We start from the raw sequence: 10,413 nt of genomic DNA on the forward strand, positions 1-10,413 counted from the left end.
GAGAAGATAAATGAATGAAAAAAATTTACAATTGGTTATGATTGATTCAAAAGAATAAAAATAGAAGATGATCTGGTTATTTTGTATTCATAGGATCCAAATCTTTTGGATCATGCATATACTCTTTCTGTTATATCAACTTGTAGAATCTAATAATTAATGTGAAGAGTAATCAAGAGATTGGATGGTGAAACATTTAGAAGGTCGCAATTCTTATAAATTTAAATATCAGTCAAAATTTTATATAGAGTAAAAAGAAAAGTTGAGTGTAATAAAACAAAAAATACCGGTAAAGTTATTATTTTAAGTTTTTATGTCGAAACTAATATCAATTTTTTTATGTCAAATCATATTTATGTAATGCAGTATTATAATTATGTTAGTTTGTCTTTACCAGTGACTTAGATCTTTGTAATAAAATGTTGAATTGAGAGTCTCTTATATCTAAATGAGTGAGATAAAATATAAAATTTATTATTTCAAAATTTTGAGTCTCATGTCAAATTTGTTACATATAATTAGAAATTCATTAATTAATGATAAAATAAGATAATTTTATAATATAATATATATAAGTGAATGTAATTATATGATCTTAAAAATTATTTTATATAAATTATTTTATATAAGATTGAATTAGATTTAAAGTTTATATGTTTTGGATCTTTGTCTTATTATTGTTTACATAAATATAAACAAATTAGATTGGTTTGAAACAATTGTTCCTTTCATGATCCCGGCTTATAAGATGTGGGACTTTCAACACACCTCCTCACGCCGAGATATATTCATCTCGTGCGTAAAGCAAGAAAAATCCGATATTGGGTGGAACACAATATCTAAGAAAGTTCACTAGGATGACCTCTAACTTGGCTTTGATATCATGTTAGATGTGGGTTTTAAGCCTAACTCAACTCCACAAAATCAGTTTGTAAGGTGAGGATTGCACCCACTTATATATTGCGAATTGACTTTATGTCTAGTCGAGATGAGACTTCCGATAAGAATAGGAGAAGGTATGGCTTGAGGGTATTATTAGTCAGGGAAGATTGGGTTCTACTTATTATTTGCTGAAACCGGGGAAAACAATGATTTTGAAGGGTATTGAAGTGAGGTTTGAGGTGTGAAATAGGTATGGTTTGAGTTGAATGATTGTTTTGTTTAGATGAGAATGTGAAGGTTTTTGGTTAGGATGATGAAGATTTAAAAATTGCAAAGAGACAGAGTTGATATGACGAGATAGAGGTTGTAATAGAGGAAAATAGCATAAAAAGTTTGATGTTTTTGATGTTGTTGTTTGAAGATATTGAGAAGATGAAAAAGAGGGAGTGGAGTATTGGTTGGTGGTGAGCAGGGGCAGTGGCATCCAGCTAAGGAACCAGATATGGAATTCTTAAGATCTCCGAGGCTCCACTTCACTGCCTTCTACTTCCATCACCCTCCATGTCCCCACCTATGATCCTTCTCGGACCCACTTTCTTCTTCACTCACTCCCCATTTCAAACTTCTCTCTATTTTTTCATCTCATTTTTCTTTTTTTTTATCAATTAAAACTCTACATAAAGAAAAAATTAAAATACTCTTCTCCACCTTAAACTTTATTGTATCTATTTAGACACCGGAGCCAATATTTGTTTAAATACACATTTCAACCAAATATAAAACCATATGTAGTTTGATTTGTTTACTTTTCAACGTTAAAAAAATTAAACCAAACTAAATTAGTTGTTATGATTATATATATATATATATATATATATATATATATATATATATATATATATATATATATATATATATATATATCCGTGGATCATTAAATTATAATTATTATAATACATAGAAATATTCGTCGGTAATAAATTTGTTGGTAAAATTTGTTGATAACTTTTAATGTTTATTATTGATGGATACTTTTGTTAACAAATTCTAGTGATAAAATGGGTGCTAAATTTTTTGTTTGGGTTTTGACTATGTTGTTATAAAATCTGTTAGTAAATATAGTAGTAATGAATTTTATTTTTTAAAATTTGTTAGTAAATTTGTCAGTAATTATTTTTTTTTAAATTCATCGATAAATTAATTGGTAATTCAATATTTTGAAAATTCATTGGTACATATGTTGACAACAATTTTTGAAAGATTTGTATGTGAATTTGACGATGATTGTAATTTTATAAAATATGCCAATAATTTTGTTGGTAAATTTATCGTTAAAATAAGTGAATTTTTCTATTAAATCTGATAAAATATACGTTATAAATTAATTAGATTTTGATGAGAATAAGAAGAGGAGGAAGGAGGAAGAGGAAAAAGAGGAGGCAGTAGCAACAACAATGAAGGAGGAGGAGAAAGAAGACAAAGAAGAAAGAGAGTAGGAAGAGGAGCCAGAAGCAGTAGAAACTGATGGTGATGGTGAACTCAACAACACTGATGATAACAAACTTGATGACAATGATAATAGAGACTTGACAATAGTAACAACGTTGAACATGACAACGCTGGAACGATGAATACTATGACGACGATGAAGGAGGAGATAACAAAGAAGAAGAAAAAGAAAAAGAGGGAGAGGGAGAAAAGAAGAGAAGGAAGAGGAAAGAGGATACCGAATCTATACATTTTCACTAATGTACAAAATATATCAATAATGACCAAAAGATATTTGTCGATATTAATAATTAGACCATTAATAAATTTTTCTTGTAGTGTGAGTCTTTAGTTTAATTTAATTTCTTTTATTGAATAAATACGTCACATTAAACATTTTGAGGTTTCTAAAGTTAAGAAGTTATATTTTTAATATTCCATTAATTAATTAGAACAGAAAAATAATATTTAGAATGTAATAATGGTTATGGAAAATTTAGCATTACTAGTTTGTAACAGACAAAAGTTGACACCCAATGATACCGAGTTGTGTGATGAGAGGAAACATTATTATAAGGTTATGTGTACTTGATCAATCATGGTTGTTGGAAGGGAAGCCCACCATAGCAACGTGTTGATCTTTGTGCTCTTCTGGATAGGGTCCTTTATCACCATCTCTGCTTTCAACAAAAATAAAGCATATTTCCACTCACTCAGATTCTCTCCTCTCTCTACCTGCCAAACTCCACATCATCTTACTATTTCTTATTATTAAAAAAATATTCATCATACTCTTAAACATATTAATTTTTATATGTCAAAAGTTATACTTTCTTTGTTAAGAACTTATATTCAATCATTCAGATTTACATCAACTTTTGTATATAATGAATTGATTTTATTTTTAATTTTCACGTTAATGTATATACATTTTATCTGTGAGACTAAGTTCAATAATCATCTAATAGCAGGTAAAATAATAGATTCAACTCTCATTAACATAGGTTTTAACTCATGACTGTGATATTATGTTAAAAATTGAGCAAACCTAACTAAAATCCATAAAATTGATGTGGAGGTACGAGGTTAAACATTAATGGATGGTCGATGGTGGTCCAATAATGGGTAAAACAATAAATTCAACAAACAATAAATCTCATTAAGATAGACTTTAACTCATAACTATAATACCATATTAAAAAATGACTTTAAATCTAATTCAACGGCACAAAACTTCTCATCCTCCACTCGATGTAGAACTTCCAACCCTCTAGGTCCTTGATAACATTTTTTTTCATGACTTTCAATATTATTTACAATTTTTTAATACTTATCATAAACTTTAAAAATAAAATGTAGATTCTGATTGAAGTTTGAAAATGATAGTTTGAACGTTCAGACCAGAGAAGAATCTATTTGGTGGAGTGTTGGGGCAACTGCCCCCACAAACTTTGTGTATGTATATTTGTTAAAATATAATGGTTGTATAATTACAAATGTTTTCATAATTTCAGACGCAATATAAAAAGTTAGTTTATATTATATACGGTAGTTTTTCCACTATGTATGAGTGTTGGTACCACAATTTTGGATTTTGGATTTGTCTTCAAAATATCATTTTATAAACATATAAACTAATTTTAGTGAAATATAAATGTAAAAAAGAGACACTATCGATTAGTATATACTATTAAACTTAAATATACTGATTTATAACTAAATAACCATGTGTATAAATTTATATGGTCCATCCAAAAATCAGTTACTCTTAATTATAACTCTACAAGTTTATGAGAATAAAAAAACTCTTGGATGTAATACTTATTTATCGTCATAGGAAATTTTATTTATATCCAAATGAACTTAACTAATACATATGGATATATTAAGAGAAAATGTTAAATTTTTTAAAATGAAAAAAAAAATGTTTTACGTATTTCTCGAGGTTAAAAAAAATTATTTTCTATAGAATATAAAATATTAAATAAAAAAAACGTAATATTAATGAGAAAAAAAAACACAAGGCTTTTTAATTATGTTTTTTTTTTTAATTATGTGATTTAAGATCATTATTATGTTCTCCAAATTACCGTCCACGCTTTTGTCTTAGTTTTTCTAGAGGTACATAAATATGAGGATTTATTTATAAACTTAATATACAATTATTTTGAACAGTTTAAATGATTTTAAAAATTAACCTCATTGTTAGTTAAAACTAAAAAGAAAACTTAAAAAAATAATATATACTTTTTGGACACTAGTGCAAAAATCCATTTGACTTTGTCTAATATGCCTCACATTTAAGAAAAACGAAGTCCACAGAATGCGTTTTTTTTTTTTTTATAAAACTTTTAATGTTTAAAAATTGAGAAACTTTAAGAAGTTCACAAAATTAAGTAAAGATTTTGGGGAGCTAGATTATAAATTGATGATTCAACATTTTCATTATATTCATATTCATAGACATACACAATGTATTCTTTAAATTTTAGCACATTAATCTTTGCTAGATGTTGGAGAATGTTGTATTCTCTAGGTCTGACTAAATGAGGTAGAATATATCATTTGACTGACATATGATCACTTAAGAAAGGTTCAAAAAGTGTGAATTAATTGCACCAACTACCTTATGTCACTCGACCAATGCAGTTGTCACTCAAGCGAAGTATTGTATAGCTCAAAGAAAAGGTTGCAATGTATCTCTTCCTTGGAAGCATATAGCTCAAGTGTTGGAAAAAAAAAATACTCAAGCAATATGGCGGGTGGCTCAATATTATTATATTATCTCTAATGATGACTACACAAAAGGACATTTGATCGTCACACATTCTATTTGTTCCAATGATGATTAGACAAACAAGCGTTTATATATAATCTATTTTGTCTAGCAATAATAATAAGCAAATAGAAAGATATTTGAATATCACACACTCTATTGCTTTCAATGACAACTAAAAAGAAGGTTATTTGGATTAGGGATGACAACAAGGTTGAGATGAGTATGGCTAGTGCTTAACCACTACTCGTCTTATTGAAAAAAAATATTGTTCCATTTCTTACAATGTTACACATTACGTATATGTGAAAAAATATCTACAAATTTTTTATACTCTTATGGATATCCATGAAAGTGAGCAAAATTTTTAACATTTTTAAATTTTAAATAAAATTATTTAAAATACAATTCAACCAAAATTGCACACTAAAATATCAATGTAAATAATTTGGATTTTTTAAAAAATAAATTTAAATGAATTTCACTAAAGTATAACGTTTAAAAAAATCAACCCTTTTAAAAATAACTTCAATTTCATTGGTTTAAATAAAAAACATATAAATTCAAATTCTAGACATTTCTTAAAAAATTAATAATATTTCTCTTACATATAATTTTATTTTCTAAATTGAATTTAATAAAAATAGTCAAATAAAATTCACTAACAAATATTTGTGAGTTGATACATGGATATCCATAAAGGATATTCATTTAGTATCCATTACATATTTTAGTTGCATATGTAGGTATGGATTATTTTTGTTATCTCTTGTTTGGACATCATGTAAAGGTTCTCATAGTGACAAGATAGACGTCACAAACTTTGTCTAGCAATAATGACCAATTGAAAACGTCGAAAGACTCTATTAGTTCAGTTCAACCTGAAAACTAGACAACGAAACATTCTAATGGCACATATTTTATCAATAACAATCACATGGATATTCAAACCTCACACACACTCTTTATAAATTTCAATAACAACCAGACAGAGAAGTGTTCTAAGGTCACACACACTCTTTAACTATGATACAAATTTAATCCTAATAAACTATTATCGATGATTAATATATTTATAAACACTTTATTCTTTTGCATATATATACCTTATTAAAACCCTAAACAATTATGTTACTCTAACAAAGAAACAAAATTAATTAATAACATGTTGACAATGATAATAGTTAAGTGATATGTGTAGCATTGTCCTTATAAATATCTCTCAAAAATTTTCGTCCACTAAACTACCATAGTAATTGTTCAGAATATAGATTTCTGGTTGTAGTTTGACATGGTGGTGAAGACTTTTGTGAAGTTGAGATTATATTTGGAAGGTTAATGAATTTAGATTTGTTGGAATGGTGGTTGAACGTGCAGAATGATGCATGGGTGATGGTGATGGTATGATTCACATAGGTGTCAGGTTTAGATTCCTGATGTTTTTCTCATGGTTTGAACGTGTTAAATGGAGAATGGTTCAACGTGACAGGGTAATCTATGGAGATACTGAGGTATCAATTACAAGGAACACTTGTCACCTTCTCAAATCCTGTGATGAGGGCGTGGTCACCATCCACCCTGCACGTACCACTGCCATGCCACTAATTTTTCCCTCCACTCCCTGTTTTAGTATGTTTCATTCAACATTATACCTTCAAAACAAGAAAAAGTGTTCCATCACTTGCATGGATATACCTCAACTAATGAAGCAATTTCGTACGTGGGACCTCCTCTCACTCATCTTGCACCACACCAACAACAACAACATTAATTCATCGATGTCTCCACATGTTATAGTAACACGTTCAGAATACAGTATAAGTCTAAGTTGTGAAATATAGACCTATAAATTTATTTTTGATTTTGAGTTGAGAGTAATATCAATGCTTTATATGGTTGAATTCGATTTTATTGATGTTGTATCTTTCTAATAAATCTCTTTCTTCCTTAGATCTAACAAGTGGTGAGCCGATGGTTAATCTTAGTGATCGTCTCAGACAAGTACAATATCCCGTTAAAAGGAACGGTAAACAAGAAGAGTGTTTGGAACGAGTATAATATGCCGTGAAGGAGTGTTTGGAACGAGTATAATATGCCGTTAAAAGGAACGGCAAACGAGAAGGAATGTTTGGAACGAATATCTTCGAGGAATATGAAGACTAGTAAAATACCAATGTGTTTTTCTTTTCTAACTATCTATCGTCAGTGGGATTAGCATTACGATAATCACACCTTGTTTCGAAAGTTTTCTCTTTATATACATTTGAATTAACCTGATAGGAAGCTTCTGGGATTGTATTTTCACCGTTGTGAATGAATGATGTAGGAATCTTTAAAACAAATGATGGCCATGGTGGACTAGTGGTAAAAAAACAAAATATAAATTCCTTCAACGATGTTGATTATGAGATTGTACGAAGGAAACCCAAATTAAACATCATGTCGAGAACGAGATATCTTAAAGAAATGCCAACTCATCTCCCTATCTACACACGAAAAAAAAAACTAAACATTAATTCAAACCTAACACCAATGCTAAATTTTGCCTTTTTGCAAGCATAAACAACTCCTATTTAGGTGTGTAATATTTGTTAGGTTTATAAGGAGGAGTATCACTAGGAAGATACCGGTTTTAACCATCGGCTCTGATACCACTTGTTAGGTTTATAAGGAAGGGTATAATTGGAAAGATACAACACCAATGAAACCTGAGTCTAACCACATAAGACATTGACACCACTCTCAATCCAGAACCTTAAGACAATGAGTTTATGGGTCTTTTATTCTTATATAGTGCTCTACTTTCTCATTTCTGGTCAATGTGGAACTTAGACTCACATTTAGATTCCTAACAATATTGAATAAGAGGTTTATGATACATCAAATATTATAATATGTTTTTCGGTCAAATCTCTCTTCATCACACACTATATATTGTTTAGGTTGAACATGTTGTGTCCCTCTTTACCAGAATGATTATAAATTCTATGAATAATCCAAAAGATTATATATATATATATATATATATATATATATATATATATATATATTTTAGGTTGAAGACATGCAAACAGTTTTTCCTTTTTATTTTGAAATTTGTTTTAGAAAGAAGTCAACATTGCCATAATTTTTTTCATCTTCTTTGTGTCCTGTGTAAAGCTTAATAAAGATTCCTCAATTTACTCACCAAATCAAGACAATTCAAACAAATTGTTGGAATTGGATTGAAACAATTTACCTGGATACGTGGAATCAAACTAACAAGTGTGATGGTTGTTCTTGGGTTATCTGATATGTAGAAAGTGGTTTCATTCTATATATATTGATATCTTAAAATTTTTATTTTTAATGTATTTTTAAGTAGGCAGTTTAATTTCAGTTTTTATTTGAATTTAAAAATTAAAGTTAATAATTTTTATATATAATATATATCTATACATAAACATGATGATATGGGAGAGGTGTATTATTGTTGTTTAGCTTTGTCGTTATTGATTAATTTGATTCCAAAGCAGGAAAGTTGTTAGCTAAAGATTTGGTCTATATTTAGCATCTGGGAAATTAAAGAAAAGAAAGGATTATAATTTTGAAAGTTGAAATAATGCAGAGACTTAGACTTAGTGTGTTCATTTCATGGTGGCAACATGTGTTGGCATGTTGCGTCGCATGAGAGAGATAGGTTGTGACTGGTAAGAGCAGTGTCATCGTACATTGCCCCCTTTGTCTTGAAAGAGGATCCACCTTCATTCATTTTGTCTGCATGAAACGCTTCATCAGGACACAAACACCACATTCTTATGAACTTAACTCTTGTCTTCAAAATTATTTTCATTCCAACTTTCACTAACATTTGTACCATCTACAACCTGCCTGCCAATATATTTTTTCTTCTCCAAAACTCTGCATTTCATTTGATAGTGATATATCATAAGTTGAAGAATTTAGTCACTTTACGAATAATTTATGTTAAATTGTTCTCACAATTTTTTTATTTTGGTGATTAGACTTGTAAACTTAGCTATTTCCCATGAGTCTGTCTTAACTACCCTTGAATAAGTCTTTTTTTAAAAAGTCCCCAATTGAGGAGCCCAAAAACAATTAAAGCCTCTTCTCAAATGGGTTAGGATCAGGGTTAAGGTGAGTTTCATTCTAGTAGTAGACTTTAACTAAATCTTAAAATTTGGTTATATATTGAGCCAAGTCATCTCATTCCAAAGGCAGGTCAGCCTAGAACGAAGGTCGAGAAGGGTCATTTCAAATGAAAATTTGAGATGGACTCTCTCAAATTTAGGATCATGAAGGGTCGATTGGTGCTGAAGAAAGAGATGGGTTGGCCAGGACTAAAGGTCGGGATCAGTTGGCCAAGGTCGATGGTCGAGACGAGCAAGTACAGACCAAAGATCAATATGGGACGACCTGGGCCAAAGGACTAGACGGGGTTGAAGGTCGAGACAGGTCAGTTTGGGCCTAAAGTCAAAATTTGACCGAGTCAGCCTTGACCGAAATTTGGTTGAGTTGACACAAACCCAAATTCGGCTACACCATTAGTCGAAGGTCAAGACAAGTAAGTCTAAACTAAAGATTAAGAGGGGCTAAATCGGGTCAATGATCGAGACGATTATAGTTAAATTTGATTGTTATTTAATAATAGTTCAAAAAAGTAGTATTCTTCCGGTATCTACTTTTTTTTTTTTAAATTGTGAATGCTATTAAATAGGAAAACAAATTAGTAAATAACTAGAATAAAATGGTAGTTAAATTTGAATTTAAAATAGCCTTCATTATAGATTTAGTCTCCTAATATATTGGTTTGGTTCATATTGGTCCTCTTATTATTTTTTGGATCAATTTGGTCTCCTAATTCTTTAAAAAGGTTCAATTTGATTATTTTCGTTAAGTTAATGTTAATACCGTATTCGTACATGCCACATGTCATTTTGTGAAATTTTAATTTTATTTTTTTTATTTAAAAAAAATAAACTATCTCGTGTAACGTTATGATTATGTCATGTGTCAATTCGAGAAATTTTTATCTTTTTTACTTTTAATTTTTTTCAATTTTAAAAAAATTACCATGTGGTAAGTCATGATTGTGTCATGTGTCAAGCTAACAGTGGTTGTTTTAAATTTAGTCCCTCTATTTAGAATTTTGATTCAATTTACTCCCCCTATTTTTTAAATGATTCAATTTTGTCCTCTCAAATTTGAGACCAAATTAATAATTAAACTTAATTACAACTTATATATTCATGTTAAAATAATTTTGT

Source organism: Vigna unguiculata, chromosome 8 (assembly GCF_037176805.1).
Source record: "Vigna unguiculata cultivar grain cowpea cultivar isolate G323 ecotype 2 chromosome 8, ASM3717680v1, whole genome shotgun sequence".
NCBI classification, from domain to species: domain Eukaryota; kingdom Viridiplantae; phylum Streptophyta; class Magnoliopsida; order Fabales; family Fabaceae; genus Vigna; species Vigna unguiculata.